The sequence below is a fragment of the Periplaneta americana genome, chromosome 17, assembly GCF_040183065.1.
Source record: "Periplaneta americana isolate PAMFEO1 chromosome 17, P.americana_PAMFEO1_priV1, whole genome shotgun sequence".
In the NCBI taxonomy this organism is placed as follows: domain Eukaryota; kingdom Metazoa; phylum Arthropoda; class Insecta; order Blattodea; family Blattidae; genus Periplaneta; species Periplaneta americana.
The window spans coordinates 101,676,343-101,692,969 of NC_091133.1; the positions used below are offsets into that span (position 1 = coordinate 101,676,343).

Below are 16,627 nucleotides of genomic sequence, written 5' to 3' on the forward strand. Positions count from 1 at the left end.
CTCACGATCTACCTTCACTGCAGGGATTTAAAACTCGTCCCTCTGTGGGTCATCATCTATGGCCTCTTTCAAGTAATCACATACGTTTTCCGGTTTTAACATCTTACAGAAATGTAATTATCCGACTTGAAATCACAGTACTACACATTAATCTACATTAAAAACTAGTTCGCTAATGAGAATGTTTATGTAACCGGCATACTTCGCAGTTCAGATCATTCCAAACTTAGGTACAATAGTCTATCAATGTAATGAATTAAAAAGCCTACAGAATGCAATAGCTGGAGAGGATTTACTATCCTCTTCATACCAAGTAAGGTATTTATTTTCGAGAGTAACATTCTAAAATACTGGGGGGAAAGTAGTAATACGCGTTACAAGAGCGGTATGTTGAAATTTTCATGTTCGAGGAAAAGTTTGAAAAAGCGAAACGTAGTTGAGCTTTTTTAATTTCCGAGAATTAAAATAAAACATACCGCTCGTGTATCGTACATTATTTTGTGAGAAGATCGTTTATTATATACCTGAAAGAGGAATTTCTAATTAGTTGCAATGAAATCTCCATCTTGGTTTCTGTTCAATGAAGGCAAATTGCCAAAACAAAAATCAAAAATATCTATCTTCAACATTGTTGCTTTAAAATGTTTTCTGTGTTTACTATACTCCAGCAGGCCGTGATATACGTCTGTCTTTTTTTTCCCCCAGTCTATAAATGCGAACTTAAAACAAACGGCTTCCTTAATGTTACATGCATCACAAATGCAGTAACTTTAGTGGAGTTGTAGAGTTTACTTAATTTTTGCAAATACTTAAAAACAATAATTAACAGTGCAATTTAGGTGAAATTGCAGTGGTAAGTTTCCAATTTATAATTATTATTATTATATTGAACGTCTCTAAAAAATAATATGTTAAAAGCCTAAAGCAGTAAAATCAATATGTCACTTAAGCGGTAAGAAGAGGGAAATTGTTATGTGTGTTCGGTTGGGAATACTGAATGTGGAATTTTAGACTTACCGCGGATTGGTTTTGTGCGAAAACTACGCAAATACGCACGATATCACACAAAAGGATATTGGAAAGCGTTTAAAGAAAATACGAGCAGACTTTCGTGAAAATCGTCGTTATCTGGATTTCATTAACACCTTACGTATAACTTCACAGCATACAAACAAATGCAACATAGCTCTTTATGCTACATTTATAAATTTCGAGAAAGCATTTGACTGAAGTTTCGGAACAATATGGAATACCGGGAGAAAAAGATAAATAAATTTAATAAAGGAGATTTACACAGAATACGAATTCCAGGTTATTTTATTCATTAAGAAAAGCTAATAGAAGCATTTAGAGTGAACAGCGAGGGGAAACAAGAGTGCAGTTTATCTCCAACTCTCTTTTTTTTTAGCTCTGGATGATGTCATGAACTCATGTGGAAAGTAACAATAAGGCAGGGTTTGGATGGAAGCCTGAAAGACCTAGAATTGTAGATTATGCTGACGATATCTGCCTCCTTTCTGACAGTATTAAAGGCATGGCCGAATCTTGATTACAGACTGGAGCAGTCTAAGCTGGATTAAAAATTAATATCAAGAAAGCTAACGAGCTATGAATAAATACAACAGTTGGTACAACAATAGACTCTCCTAACGAAATGGTTAGTTGTATCACTATGTTAATCTGTCATCTATTAAATGTAATGGATGCACTATTACCACTATAATTCATCGGATACGTCGTATTTTAACCAATTTTGTTATTTATACGGGACGTCTCGGAGGAATGTAAAATACTTCAGGATAATGTAGTTTGGGTTAACCTACATCGATTTAACCTCATATAGGTACCTATTTCCGAAATGTAACGGTTGGAAAGTTATTGATGAATGAGCCTTTAAATGGAAAGAGGCATTATAGACGTATTTATACGTTTTAAAACATTGTGATATGATACATTATTGAAAATACTGCACCTTGTATTGTCCCAATGAGTTTATTTCACAATTAAGTACAAACTCATTAAGAAAAAAGTAATTACATAAGACATATTAATAAGGTTGCCCTTCCTATGGATTCCATGAATTTCATATCAGGTGCCGGTACCGGTTCTCTTTCCGACTTCAATGGAACACTCGGTAGCTTACCAGATTCAGGTAGCATCCGGTAAACATGGGGAAACACACAGCCTTCGACTGGGAAAACGTCGACTGTATTCCTCAAAAGCAGCCAATGCATTGCCATCACAAAATTCTTAAACAAAAACATATTTGCATATTAACTATGCGAATACACGAATTAAATGCCAAGTGAATGTGTATTCAGTTTGTGTTGCGCAGGCGCTGCGGTGCTCAGATGCTGGCGTAAGCAAAAGATCTGTTGCAACACGCCAAGTATAGTGCAGGAAACCACAATACGTTCCAGTAACTCTCCCCAACCGTTAGCCTTCGGACACAGATATATCAGGTTAAATTTATCTAGGTTAACTTTAACTATGTTATTCTGAAGTATTTTACATTCCTCCTGAGATACCCTGTATATCTGAAAATCAATTTATTTTTTACTTACTACACTGAGGATGCAATATTTCGTATACTGAAAGAGTAAAAACCACTTCGTAAGCATGTGGCAATACTCCAAGTGCCACAGAAGAATTTTTGAATTCACGAAAAGTAGAGCACAACTTCAGGGATATTATACAGTGTCAACTTCTTGTGCCTCAATGATGCGATGACAGCCGAGCCATTTAAGATCAACGAAGACCCCAAGATAACCCAATGGTCTGGACCTCCATACTGGGGATTGTACAAGTTCCTACAAAACAGAAACTTATAGGAATAATAAACAGCTTCAAAACAGCTGCACCAACAATAAATTGTAGCCACTGTCCTTTATAAAACTCTATATTTCTTTCTTTCTTTTTTAAGAGAGACATTTAAGAGGATGTTTTTATAAGCGTACAAATGCACTTGTGGAATTATTCGCCAGTTAAATAATTAATTTGATATATGCAGTGCCTCTGTTATCCTTTAAAGTTATCTGTTTACTGGACAAGGTCGATATTATGTAGGCTACATCATGTTTTTTTCTTTCTGATAACCTGCTGCATGCCACACTAAAAGATAGAAAATGTCGTTTATCTTTCAAAAGAGTACAAAGTATGTAATGAGAAGTAAACTAAATTTAAAAAAAAAAATCAGAGGATTTAAGGAATTCCCAATGATTGTGTGAAACTTATATATTCGAATTGAAAGTACCGTACTTGAACACAGTAGTGCACTCGTAGTTTATGTAGTAGTATTCAAGTATAGCTATACATAAACCATACACCCAATATTTCCATGACTACTATGGATGGATGGATGGATGGATGGATGGATGGATGGATGAATGAATGGGAAAAAGAAGGAATTATCATTTAAACAATACACGATGATATTTGCGTCCTTGCAAGGACACTTGGGACTCAATCTTTATGCGAGTTCCTAGCCTAAAGACCACTTGTCTCACTTTGTTACAGGATGAATTATGAGTAACATAATTAATTTCAGGGGGTTATTTTTTAGATATTTAAAACAAAAAGTTTAATACAATTTTGCTCGTTTTTGTTCTTTTTCGAGATAAAAATAAAATTGTTTTATGTGAAACATTTTATAGTATGTTTTGGGAAAACCATCGATTTAATTATCAAGATGCTCAGTCAATTTAAGAAAACAGTGTATTATAATAATAAATTATTCAAAGAATTTTAGTTTTGTCTTTTAAATATGCAGAAATATGATTCAAACAAATATAACATTGTAAAATTCCTTTACAGAACGAAAAGTTTCATTTGTTCGGATCAAATTTCTGCAAATTTGAAGGACAAAACTAAAATTCTTTTAATCAGTAATCATAATACACTTCTCTTTAAACTGACTGAGCATACTGGGAATTCAATCAATAGCTTTCTCGACACACAATATAAAATGTTTTACATAAAACAATTTTTATCTCGAAAAGGAAGCAAAAACGAGCAAAACTGTATTAAACTTTTTTGTTTGAAATATCTCAAAGAATAACTCCCTGCAATTAATTACATTACTTACAGTTCATCCTGTATGAGTATAATCAAGAAAATTATTAAATATTATTATTAATAATAATGGAAAAAATAAGAGATAATACTTTATTAATATTTTTTATTCCATTATGTAGATTTACTAATAACTTATTTCATAAAATATAATGTCGAGATGGAATTAATCATAATCTTATTGAAATCTCAAGGAATTAAAATTTTACAGGAGGAAATGCCGAAAGTAGAACGTTAAGTGGCTGGGCAGATAAGTCAGTCGGGCATGAGTACCCCCGCAACAGCATAGACAGCTACTACCGCTGCATCTCACAGCATCCCCCGCCCAATCATCGAGCCAAGGTAGAACAGCATCACCGCCAAAATTCACGTTCCCGAAGCCAGCCTGCGTTTTAAAAAGTATTGCTAATACCAAGGTTCCATTGCCAGCCTGAGATAAGTGAACGACAGACTTTAGAAATCCAAAAGGTATACTGATAGGTGGTATGTCAGTGGCTCATTTCTGGGCGGAAAACTTCGAGGCACACTACATAAATAGAGACGGACGGCGTGTAAAACTACGAGGCAAGTTAAAGACGAAACTTACACTTCAGATTCAGATTCTTTCCATCAACTTGAATTTTGTCGGTCTTACTAATAAACCGTGTATAGTTTTTTAAACCATGCATAAGCAATGAATGCCTAACAGCCTGTAACTATAAATGAGAATTGCTTTGCAGTAGTTATATACACGAAACCCCTTGTTTAAGCATTGTATATAGAGAAAAAAATGGCCGCCCCTCTAACAGCTGTTCGTATCGATTGTCATTATTTTTAAGATGATGGTTGCCTTGTAACCACAGAAGAACAAACCAAAGAGCACAGAATTATTATAATTATATTGCTGTAGCTGTACTCTTTGACCGAAATATAGCGTGGTAATCGATCAGATCCAGTTGTATTATCGATATTTACCGTGGCACATTAGCACGTAGTATCGGATGCAATAGAGAACCTTAGATATTTTATTACCTTTCGTAATGAAGTAACGACGAAACTATGACGTAGCTGTGTAACAGTTATACTGTTGTACACGAGATATGTAGTAGTGATTATTAGTAAGAAATTTGCACACGACTTATAAACGAGCTATTATTCATTGTGTATGTGTAAGACAGTTAAACATCTATATAGGAGTTTTTATTAGTAAGACCGTGTATATAGAGTTCCGAAACATTCTGCACATGTCGATCCTATGTTTAACTATTAATCATAGTACATTCATGCAATTAGAAATACAATATACGTACTAGAAAATGAATTTGCTACACACAAAAACGACAATATCAAGGAAAATGGAGATTCAGAAAGGCATGTTACAGGAAACAAAACAATAATTACTATAACGTTTTTGCAGTTGTCTAATGAATGTGCGTGTAGAACAAAGATTTTTAAGCAGGCTACAAAATTAAATTCACAAAGAGGAAGCGCGGTAGACCAGTCAACACGCAGATTACCTATATAATTAAAAAAAAAAGGAACAGAAAAATGTAGAATGTATTAACAGAGACCGTTAGAGGGAGAGTACTGTGTTTAGGTTACATACTCTCAATAGACTCGTACATGTATGACATCAATTCAAAATGAATCGCGACGATGCAGAGCTAAATGTCGAGTCGACTGAGGTAAATGAACCACGACGTTTATCCGCTCTATTGAATTCTAGATGTAGACTGTAGCACTTGCTGCAGAACATAAGGCGGAAGTGGGAAGTTGCAATACCTCGCACATTTTCGACCTGGGCTAATACTGGCATCATTTATTCTCAGGTGGGAAAATGAAATACGAGCTACAGTTCTCTGTTTGAACGAACTTATTGTATAAACTGTATAAAAAAGTTCTCAAAGTGCTTATATTTATCATTATGATTCGCCAGCACAGTACTAAAAAATTAAAGAATTTTACTTTTCGGCGTGTCTCGCAAAGTATACCATTACTACAGCTCGGATTTCCAAGCACTATCAAATCTTAAAACATGCATTCATGCACTATCATGACAAAACATGCATAATGGAAAGGAAAAATATTAAAAATATGCACTTTTAAAACTGAGTTCTACATTATGTTGTATTTTAATTTTATTTTGAAACAACGTATTACAACTAATTTTTCAGATTTTCTTCACTTAAGCTCACATGTCTGTCTGAAGGACGTTCTTGAGCACAGAAAGTGTACACTCAATGTTGGGTCTCTGACGTCTTGTCAGCCCACTTGAGGTATGTGAATAAAAAAGGGAATAATTTAGCCGGGTCTAGTAGAGTTCTCGGGTAGCTCAGCCGGTAGAGTGTTGGCGCGCTCAGCCTAAGGTCTCGGGTTCGATGCCCGGCTCCGGAGTAAATTTTCCCTTGAAATTTTACAGGTCAGCTTTACAGGAAGCTATGTCTGAAAAGCCAGATTTGAATATTAATATGCTGTTCACGTAATTTTGCATGTTTTTGTACTTTTTCACTTTCTTGGTTTAACTATAGCCTACATTTAAAGTTCTTTGTAAGACAAAAAAAAAACGAGACTGTCCATCTCCATCAGCTTCACCTAAAATTGTTTTAAAGAAATAAAATTATTGTTACCAGTCATGACTTGCAGAAACCCAGCATATCCAAGCAATTCAGATTTTTTCTTTTTCGAATATACTAAAGAGAAAAATTAATGTTCATGTACGTCAAACGATAGAATTACTATGCATTAATAAAAGAGAATGATAGTCACTTCAAAATACCAAACGCTTTTAGAGATAATCAGTATTCGTGCCTCCTTGAAAATTTACTCAAATGAACATGTGTGGTTTCTGCAATTCACGATTCACTTATAAGTAGAGCAGCGGTGGCGAAAATGTAATCGTGCGCCGAGCCACTGTGTAACCTGCAACGTGCATAGCACCTATGGAGGGAGGCGGACACCCGAAGGGGAAGTGAAGCAACTGTCTGACTTATTAACGGATTTTCATTTTCCTTACGTCAAGCACTTAAAATAATTTTATACAGTACAAGGCCAGAAACTAATGTTTAGTACGTGTAACGAAGAAAGAAATGAACAATAAATGAACAATATCACAACCTAAAATTAACTGTCTTCAGAATGTCTCTGCGACAAAGTTTCAAAATCAGGAATTATGTCACTTACTGCCAGTCGTAGTTGATCACGAAGGTCTTTGTCTGTCAGTCGTGATCTAAATTTGGTTTTTACTATTTCAATTGTTGAAAAAAATTTTTCACAAACGTAAGTTGTAGCGAACATGGCTTCAACAGAGCAAGCGAAAGAACGAAGCTTTGGATATTTATTTTTTTGGCAAGGATTTGAAAGTTCAACATTTGTCAAGTTCTTACATCTAACTTTCATTTGACATCACATAGTAAATCAGTGAGTTCAAATTGAAGAGCTAACCGCATTATTCGTACATCTGCTGAAAAAGGGTCGACGTACAGAGATGATGATGATGATGATGATCATGATGATGATGGTGGTGGTGGTGGTGGTGGTGGTAACAACAATAACACTTAACCTTTTAATGTTTCATCAGTAACATGTAGTATAATGGCGTTTTATGTTATACAACCGTTTTCCTCGTAATACTTGTGAACAAATCATACATTTAATATTCTCATCATATTGACAGCAAAAAAATGGGTCCTCCCATCCTACTTGGAACTTTCGTACATGGTTTCGAGAGAGACATATGCCACTCGCAGGTCAGAGACAAATTAAAATGGAACGGAGTTTGACTCCAGTGAGTGAGTGAGTGAGTGAGAGGGTGGGGGCTGGCGGAGGTTAGAAGCAAGCGAATCACTGCGAACCACAATGTCTCGCGAGTCACGTTCTCGCCACGGCTTAAGTAGAGGATGAAGTCTACAAAATATGGTTTCTACTACCTAAAAAACTGTAGAAAATAAAAATTTCACCCAACATCCTCCTTAACACAGAGCATTATTATTATTATTATTATTATTATTATTATTATTATTATTATTATTATTATCTCACAGGTACGAATAGTATAGGCTATTGAGTTATCTTTCCTCGCTATTACGGGTGAACGATAGATTAGCATACATATTCCCATGTAGAACACCTTGCAAGATTATTCCAGGGAGCATTCACACAATTTTCACAGCCAGACATGGAGACTACATCCCTCGACATTATTTTGTTTTCTCTTACTTCTGTCGCCTACACGTCCATCTTAATAAGCTCGAAGACGATTCCCCGTAATGGATGGAGGAGTCCCTTTCTTTAATGACGTTGTCTGGCACGCAGCTGATTCATGCATGTCCAGAGAGAGACGGGGAACCAGCTTGAATCTGCGCCATCTGCGGGGCGCCCAGCCGACAGAAACACTCCACAACACCGAGCTTGGAAAACTGCCGACTGGAAAATTTAGTTATTGGGAGTGGGGGGGGGGGAGGCGAGACGCACCCACGATATGCAGCTATTCTACCGTATTGGCATATTAAAACTGACAGCACTCAGATGTAGACTATGCTTAATTCCTCAAATTTAGAATTATGGTTTATTGTGCTTTTATTATTTTACACATTTCATTACTGCGATAATACATGTATGTTTTAAAGAGAGACGTTTATGAGAAATGTGGTTACACTTTCTGTTAATATAATAACTTTATTAATTACAGTAGGCCTTGAATAACAAATTATAACATGTTTAAAACAAAGTAGTTTCGAATACAACCAGCCGTGGGAGATGGGAAACATGAAGGGGAAGCGAATATGACAATAATGAATTCATTGCTTAACGTGTAAAAGCTTAACGAAATATTCAACTTAATTTAATGATAAACACAATATAATATTTGTTACTCAGTCAAATGACAAATCAATGTAAAGTAATGACATATTATATGGTCATTAAGTTTTATATACATGAGCTACAAATTGCAAACGTTTTCGCCCATTCAGGCATCTTCAGGCACAATTATACAATATCTCAATATCAAACTATGCAGCCATTACATTGATGGTAGATAAACTGTTTAAAATTAATGATGTACAAAACATCTCCATAATTAAAATGTAATATTACAGGTCATAAAATTAAAATAATGTTAAAAACCACGTAGTGTTGTAATTAAACTTCATAATATTCTGTGGAACTCTTGTTCAGTAGAGTCCAATGAGCGATGAATTATGTCTGAAATATATAAATAGAGTTCCACAGAATATTATGAAGTTTAATTACAACACTACGTGGTTTTTAACATTATTTTAATTTTATGACCTGTAATATTACATTTTAATTATGGAGATGTTTTGTACATCATTAATTTTAAATAGTTTATCTACCATCAATGTAATGGCTACACAGTTTGATATTGAGATATTGTGTAATTGTGCCTGAAGATGCCTGAATGGGCGAAAACGTTTGCAATTTGTAATTCATATATATAAAACTTAATGACCATATAATATAAGTCATTATTTTACATTGATTTGTCATTTGACTGAGTAACAAATATTATATTGTGTTTATCTATATTAACTGACAATCTGAATATTTCCATTATGCTTTCTAAGTTAATTTAATGAGGTTCTGGCTGATATACACATCGATTATCAGGCAGTATACAGGGTGTTAATAAAAAGTATCCAATATCTTAGGAGGTGCTAGTATACATCAAGACAAGAAAAAAATGTCTAATAAACATGGGTCCTACAACTCATACTTTCTGAGATCTGAACACTTGTTCATATGAGGTGCTCAATGTGACGTCCATTCATGGCAATGCACTCCCCTGCTCTTCGGCGTTAGGAATCACGCACTCTTTGAAATTGATCTGGTTGTTCTTGATAACCAAAAGGAACGAGCAGGGCAAGGTGTGGGGCCTCCCCAATCAATCCAGCGATCCTGAAATATCAGCGTCAGATGTTCACGCTCAGTGCGAAAAAAAAAATGTGCTGGTGTGCCATTGTGCATGAACATCTGTAGTCTCTTCTGACATAGCACCCAGCAAGGTAGGCAATATATTAATTAGAAAATCCTGATAACGAGCCCTAGTTAATCTCTGTGGTTGCACGTATGGCCCTTAATCTATCGCCAAGAACGCCTGTCCATACGTTGATTGAGAATCGGTGCTGATGTCTTGTTTCTCCAAGTGTATGGGAATTTTCATCAGCCCACACATGCTGATTACGAAAATTCATATCATCTCTGCTGAACCCCGCTCATATCCGCAACCAAATTTTTCTTTTCAGTATTCCATGCCAGGGGTGTCAACTACGGTATGATTATCTGGTAGCCTGCTGTACTGTAGGGCAGAAAAATGCATTGCCATAAATGGACGTCACATTGAGCACCTCCTATGAATAAGTGTTCATATCTCAGAAAGTAAGTGTTGTAGGACCCATGTTTATTGGACTTTTTTTCCTGTTTTGATGCATACTATCACCTCCTAAAATATTGGATACTTTTTAACACCCTGTATATCACTTGAGGATATGTGTCAGAGGAGGAACAATTGTTTGTATACACCTTAAGTCTGATTAGTGTAATATGTTATTACTCTCAGCATGTATGTAATGGAGGGGGAAATGAACTGGCCACCCTATCCCATTATCTCCTAGCTTAGTTGCTTCGTGAGTAATGCCTTATTGGTATCATTTGTAAGGTTCAAACTTGTCTTCGGACAGTTGACTAAAGAACAAATTATTCGTACAAAAATGAGTGTGATTAATAAATGCGGGAGTATAATGGCAGAAATAGTTAACGGTGGTATTATTTACAAATGAATCCAATTCTCTGTAATGGCATTAATACTCATTACAATTTAAAACAAATCACTAGCGTCATATTGATGTGTGAATTGTTTCGACTTTCAATTACACTGCTGTCTCGAAACTAGACCTCATGGAATGAGGAAACAATATTTTGAAGTAGAGTTGTAAAGCTACGGTAGTTTTGCTATGGTAAGTGAGATGTAAGGTTGTGAATGACACAGCATGGGCGAACTCTCATCTTGTCCAATAATTCATTACCCCTTACGTTTCCGCTACCTTCTTTGACTGTATTATAAAATATGGAATACTTTGTGGGATAATGCTAGTAAAATAAATAAGGTAATTATTCTATAAAATAAGGCGGTAAGAATTACATCAGGGGCATCATTTGACGCTCACTACAGACCATTGTTTATTGAGGAAAAAATATTACCTGTAACAAACTCTTATATTTTTTAGTGTTTAATTAAAATTAAACATTCGTTAGCCGAATATCATACGAGTAAGGCTCGACATAATTATTCGACAAGAAGTAATTATTTATTGGATAAGGCCAAGGTTAGGTTGGTTAAATCAAATAAGTGGTATTGCGTAATGTGGCTATTGACCTATTTAACAAACTGCCAAAAACAGTCGACCTACATCAAGTAAACCCGGAAAGATTTCAAGACTGTTTATATGACTGGTTACTTGTAAATCCTTTTTATGACATACGTACAAGAGTACCTAAATTCGAATATCAGTACAGTATTACCCACCATTCTAGTTCGATTGTTCATTGACGATATCTAAAACAATGTATCATTGTTACCGAGTATTGAAAATACAATACAATATATTTAATTGCAATTGGGCAAGATAAAACCGAACTCCCATACATGTGAGTTCGCCCACGCAGTGTCAATCACAATCTTACTTACCTCACACTATAGTAATATTCGTAGAACAGAATGCAACCTTAGAAACTCCAAGGCTCTGCGAGTTGCATAAACACAGGCGATGTTATAAAAATGACGATAAAATAAATAGATTTTATAATATACGCCTTCGTGGTTTAAAGGTCAGCATTCGTCATTATAAATCATGAGATCCCACGTTCGATTCTCGTCCTGAGCATGAAAATTCGTTTCTAACAGACTATTTAACACTTTCACTCATAAGACCTAGAAGCTAAATGAGAGAATATAAAGGATTTCTGTAAGCAGGAGTACCTGTGTACAAGAAAATTTTCTCAGAATGCGTAGTATGTGTGAAATATACGACACAAAAACCATCAAGAAGGAAGCCAAATGCAAATAATGCGTATCGATTTACCAGAATTCAGTGACAACTCAACATTTAATTTACTTCAGAGCTGTAAGTGAATCAACTGAACTAAAAATTAAAAAATTGTACAAAAAAAGTTGATTTGAACGTTAAATCAAATGATATAGCTTACATTGAAAATAAAATAAACAATGAAAATTACATAAACACTTTTGTGGCTACACAAGGCATATTTCTAACAATTTAACTTTTCGTACTGCAAAGAAATTTTACAACGTTACATTTGTTCGGACAAAATTTCTGCACATTTAAAAACAAAAATAAAATTCTTTCAATCATGTATTATCATAATACATTGCTCTCTTAAATTGACTGAGCATATTGAGAATTAAATCAATGGCTTTCCCAAAGCACGCAATGAAATATTTCATATAAAACAATTTTTATCTCGAGAAGGCAGCAAACACGAGCACACAAACGACCTTTCCGGTTTCGAACACACATAACTTCAGTTCTATGAATCTGAGGTGCATGAAAATAGCACCACTGAAAAGAGGAACTCAGTAAGTTTAGTTGTGGCAACATTGTTTTCCTAGTTGGTAACACTGCCTCACAATAGCCCATATAAACAAATTGATTCATCGTTGAGGCGAAAAGGCTGCTATTGAGGACAGAAAAGCTTGATTTTCATGTGAACCAGTCTGTTATTAATGTGCAATGACATTACCGAACAAAGTTTGGTCCAGATCCACCCAGTGGGCCTATAATCCGTAAACGGTACACTGACTAAGGTAAGAATCTTTGCAAGCGGTTGCGACTTCATCCGTACCAACCACAGTTGCTGCAAACCTTAAAATCAGAGGACAAAGTGCCAAGAAGAAATTTCTGCATAAGTATGCAGACTTTAACTGAAAACGATGATGAATTTATTCATTTCGTGGTGTTTTCTGACGAAGCTACTTTTCATTTTTCTGGTAAGGTGAACAGACATAACCTCACAATCTGGAGGTCGGAAAGTCCGCGTACCTACGTGGAACTTGACTGTAGGCTTATGTGTGCCGTGTTATTAAGAGGGACACATTGAACGTCTTTAAGGTAAGGAACTAAACTTTTTGAGTTTCTCTTTCCATTGGTACTATTTTCATGCACCTCAGATTCATAGAACGTAAATTACATTGTATAAGCGAATATGGGCGATTATTTCGTATCTGAAGTCATTTATAAAATTAATAGCCTACTTCTTGCATATTTTGAATTACGGCAATAAATACGTCTGACAGAGCAGTGCATAAAGCGAACGGAGATAGCACTATCTAGGCAATGTTTCAAAGACGATTAGATACGTTAGAAGCACAAGTAGGCCTATGCATGTTACTTTAGTCGTCGTAAACCTATTGTGTCTGGTTTACCACAAACTGAAAATGGTATGCAAACTTAAGGTATTCATGACCCTATTGAATAAAAATCTTCAATTTTTTAGCAATCTTTTTCAAACTTTTACTGGTTCATGGTGGACCAATACTAAGTGTTCTGTGGGAGAAAATTAAAAGAAAAAAATATATTTGGGGAACAGCACAAAAATTATTTTACAAAATAAATTTACATTTTTTAAATGATAACTTCTTAATGAATTACTTTAAACTCATTTTCTTTAATTGAGAACATATGTGTTGAATGTTTGGAATCTCATAAAGTTATATAATATACATTTTGAAATGTGATTTTTCTTTCTTTTAGCGAGAGTGAATTTTTTTCGATATTTTTTTTTATTTATTTCACAAAATTTTTGGTTATGCAGTTTTCTAAATTTTCTTTGATTCAGGACACGGAATATTTAATATCCTTTAATTTTATATATGACACAGTCGTTTAAGATGCTGTTTGATGGATGTTGTTATTTTTGGAAATTAAATGTATAAAAATTAATAAATGAGAAAAGAAGAAACAAACTTTGAATAGATAAAGAACATTGGTATCTAGTGGAAGAAATAGTAACTTTATAATATGAGAAAAATTTCTTCCAAACAAATAGCGCTAAATTTAACATATTTGTCACAGAAAAAAACCTGAAAATGACAGTAGTACACTTTCAGACAGTAATTTCCGGTTGAAGGAATGACATCTTCCGGTTATAAAAATGCTAATAATGGGCAACTGAAGCAAGATATTATATATTAATTATATATATTTGCAAAGTAGAAATAACAAGTAATCAGAAAATACCAAAATTGAAAAACCCAAAATTTAAAAAAAAAAAAAAAAAAAAAAAAACAGTCATTTAAAGGGTCATTAATATCTTAATACAATAAAATGTTGTGGGGGAAAAAATGAGTCTTAATGTTTGAAGTTTCCACATATATCTTACGCGAAATCCGATTTCCGCATTTTTATTTTGCAATACTTACTTTACATTCGTATAGCCATATGATGAAGTAAATTATAACAAGAATTATACATCTGAAAGTAGTTTTCAACAACTCGTACAATACTTATCTTTAGGCCTATTTATCTGACGAAAAAACTGCTGCAAAAATGATAAGCGTCCTTCCTTTAACTAGCGCTTATCCGGTATCCATGGCAATGACACTGACATTTGAAGTCCGATTACGAGTATGATAACTTCCGTACTCAATGTACTAGAAATAAAACATTCTTTCATTTTACACTTTCACACCAACAGTTAAATACCAGCATTTCTTCTTGTTGGAACAAATATGACATAACGTGTATGACATAAAAAACTATTGAACCCAAGACGGAAGATATTGAAATACTACCCGTGGTTCACGAAACAAAATAACATTCTTCTTTTCGAGTTCACCAATACATCGAATAGCTTTTGTCTGTATCAAGGACAGTTCGCTCTGCCTAGAAACACACAACAAAGCACTGCTAGGCTAGACTGCCTTTCCACGTCTAAATCACATGTTTACTAGTTTTGAAACCTTCGAAAATGTTTTGAAGCTAAAAGGAAATATAACTTACCGCAACCAGGGTTGTCCATGTTACAACACATACAGAGAAAACACTTTTTGAAAGGTGCGGCCGTAGTAAACTTACTCATAAACGGCAAGGAGCGAGTTCGTTCACGTAACAATCGTGAAATAGTTCGTGTACGCATGCTTCTCTGACCAAATCGAGACCGCCGAATGCTCGTTGTATACACAACGATGGGACGTGGCCAAAAAACCACGTGTTCTGCTACGTATTACCCCGAACGATTTTAAATATAGTACAGTACAGTTTGGTTCGGCTTAAAAACAATTCAGTGTTGGCGGTGGAGTCCAACAGAAACACCACTTTAAATGCGTGTCTATCCGGGACTCTAGTCATACAATTTTTTATCGAAAACCTTTCAATCGCTGCAAAGGAAACGAATGCACAAAGAATTTTTTATAAAACTTACTGATTATTCCTTCACCTTTCCATGCCTTATAAGGATAGGAACATGTGTACAGTTTGCGTGTATGCGCCCGTCAATCCTCGAACTCACGTCTGACGAACCGTTCCAGGTCATGGTGCTTGAATTTAATGAAAATTCATATTTAAGCTAATTTTTGTTCGTATTGATAGTCGTTCGTTTTGTTTTTTTCTCGTTTACGAAATATGACTTGAAAATCGATGCTACTTATGCCGCTTCTTACGCGCACTCAGATCCTCATACACCGTATCACAGCTCTAGCATTAATCCATCCGGGAGAAATATATCTCTCAACCATCTTTTCACATGATTTTTGGTCAGTTTATCGGAACTACTTGCATCGATCCCGACATTAAATGACTTATCTTTATCTACAGGTTAAAATAATAATAATCCGTGGCGCTACAGCCCGTGAAGAGCCTAGGCCGACCAGCTGGCTGCTGGCCTCACGCCCACATGCCGAAGCAGAGGTGGACGATCATCCAACCAGAATGGAGGTATCATGTGGTTAACATGATGATCCCCCCAGCCGTTATAGCTGACATTCGCAAGCGGATTTCGCTACCTATCGTAGCTCCCCGAGTGCATTACGATGCTGGGTGGGCACCGGTCTCACACACTGGCCGAAATTTCATGAGAAAATTTCTTCTCCTATGAGGACTCGAACCAGCGCGCATTCCGCAACGCGAGTCCTAGGCAGAATGCCTTAGACCACGACGGCACGGCGCGGGACTTGTCTACAGGTTGCTTTACTTTAAATCCAAATTCCTCTTTCGGTTCTTGAAAGCACAGTATATACAGTCGTGCTCCTAGACTTCCAGCTACATACCCATGAATTTGGACGGTGTACGAATGAGTAACAGATGCCATGAACTGCACTACTACTGTATTAATGAGAGTTAAGAGAAAAAACATTGACTGGAGCATTAATGCGAAAACTGTAATATAGTGTCGCGGAATTATGAGGATCCGAGTGCGCGCAAAAAGTGGCGTAAGTAGCATCGATTTTCAACTCAATGTAGGCCTATTTCGTAAACGAGAAAAAGCGAAACGAACTACTATCACCACGTTTCTTAACGAACGAAAATTGAAGGGTTCAGAGCCA

General features: G+C 35.5%; 1 protein-coding gene across 3 annotated transcripts in view; it reads right to left on the minus strand.

Moving 5' to 3' along the window:
• Positions 1 to 16,627, minus strand: part of spoon (A-kinase anchor protein spoonbill) — a 189,430-nt gene that overhangs the window by 114,297 nt on the left and 58,506 nt on the right. Inside the window, exon 1 of one of the 3 annotated variants that reach the window (XM_069815969.1) lies at positions 15,087 to 15,228. The exons of the other annotated variants lie outside the window; for them this stretch is intronic. The gene's annotated coding sequence lies outside the window, so the exon portion shown is untranslated. Of the gene's footprint in view, positions 1 to 15,086; positions 15,229 to 16,627 lie in introns of those variants that run through there. 3 annotated transcript variants of the gene reach the window in all.